Genomic DNA, 1,987 nt, shown 5'->3' on the forward strand with positions numbered 1-1,987 from the left:
CCCGGAGCCAGAGTGTGACATCCATCAACATATTCCCCTACTCTTTACTAACACACTGGTTACATCAACATATTCCCCTACTCTTTACTAACACACTGGTTCCATCAACATATTCCCCTACTCTTTACTAACACACTGGTTACATCAACATATTCCCCTACTCTTTACTAACACACTGGTTACATCAACATATTCCCCTACTCTTTACTAACACACTGGTTCCATCAACATATTCCCCTACTCTTTACTAACACACTGGTTACATCAACATATTCCCCTACTCTTTACTAACACACTGGTTACATCAACATATTCCACTACTCTTTACTAACACACTGGTTACATCAACATATTCCCCTACTCTTTACTAACACAATGGTTACATCAACATATTCCACTACTCTTTACTAACACACTGGTTACATCAAAATATTCCCCTACTCTTTACTAACACACAGGTTACATCAACATATTCCCCTACTCTTTACTAACACACTGGTTACATCAACATATTCCCCTACTCTTTACTAACACACTGGTTACATCAACATATTCCCCTACTCTTTACTAACACACTGGTTACATCAACATATTCCCCTACTCTTTACTAACACACTGGTTACATCAACATATTCCCCTACTCTTTACTAACACACTGGTTCCATCAACATATTCCCCTACTCTTTACTAACACACTGGTTACATCAACATATTCCACTACTCTTACAATACAGTGAGTGCATACACTTTCAGTATGTTTTTACGATCCCAGCAGGAATTGAACCCATGACCTTGGCGTTGCCAGCGCCACGCTCTTATCAACTGAGCCACATGGGACCAGCACCAAAATACACTGTAGGAGCTTACCACTGCCGAATCTCCAAGCTATTCAGCTCACAGTCAATGAGAATCATTAAACACAGCTGTTACACTGTTATACTAGACGCACGGAAGCTGGAAATGCAATTGTCTCAGATCAACTTGTCAGTGACTCCATTCAGCTCACAGTCATTAGTAGAAGATTCACAGTAACAAATGTACCGCGGAAGATGCTAATGCAGTTCACATGGAACGTAGTTCAGCTTGCTAGCGACTCTCACAAACTCGCCTGGTGGGCTAATGCCCATTACCGTCGAACATCAGAAGATGAAAACATCACACAGCTGAACACAACAGTGACTTCAAACCATTTAGTACCAGGTAGTTCATTAGGTATTAATCTAGCCCACCGGCCGGCTCTTTCTCTGTGGAACCTACATGCAGTAGCAAGTGATCCTGGGAACGAGGTTAGTTAGCTACTGAGCTGAATTCTTTGAAATGGGCTTAAGTACCAGACACCGTAATACTATACTGACTGTAAATACCAGGAAAATACCAGTTAAACCAGTTAACGGAAATGTTTTACCAGTTAACTATAAATTCCAGTTAATTGTAAAATACCAGTGTAAGTGTAAAATGTTACGGCATGTTTACAGAATGAAACGCAAAGATGACACCGAGCGAGCAGGGTCTCCATATTGTTGTCTAACATTGGTGTTGCGTTTCAAGCTTCAGCCTACCGTGACTGTAAAATAGTGGAAATTCAATTCAGACAGCTGACCACAACCATCAATCTGTGTTTACAGTGTTTCTGTGGGGACGTTTTCCTCACGTTGGATCTAATAACAGACTGCTACAACACAGCAACAAATGGCCAGTCAGTCAGTCAGTCAGGTAGCTGAGTTCCGGCTTCACCAAATATGTCTTTACCACACGGTTTGTTATCTGCAACTGACCAATTACATAAACAACAAATAATCATGCATATTTAAACATATTCTACATATTTGTGAAAATTGAACAGGCTATACAATGGGTGTATTGTTGTTCTGTTTAAATCTATTCAAGTGGGATTAAATGATGAAAGACCCTTACAGAGACATTGTCAGTCTCCATCAGCCACGTCTGAATATGGTTTAAACCAATCAGAATCAGTATTCCTTTAGAG

At 40.3% G+C, this 1,987-nt stretch overlaps 1 non-coding gene across 1 annotated transcript; it reads right to left on the reverse strand.

The window, feature by feature from the left end:
• Positions 1–763: 763 nt before the first annotated feature.
• On the reverse strand, positions 764–839 carry trnaa-ggc. Its single transcript has one exon. It is a non-coding gene; the product is annotated as a tRNA-Ala (tRNA).
• Positions 840–1,987: the final 1,148 nt, after the last annotated feature.

The sequence above is a fragment of the Coregonus clupeaformis genome, unplaced genomic scaffold (genome assembly GCF_020615455.1).
Source record: "Coregonus clupeaformis isolate EN_2021a unplaced genomic scaffold, ASM2061545v1 scaf1482, whole genome shotgun sequence".
NCBI lineage: Eukaryota > Metazoa > Chordata > Actinopteri > Salmoniformes > Salmonidae > Coregonus > Coregonus clupeaformis.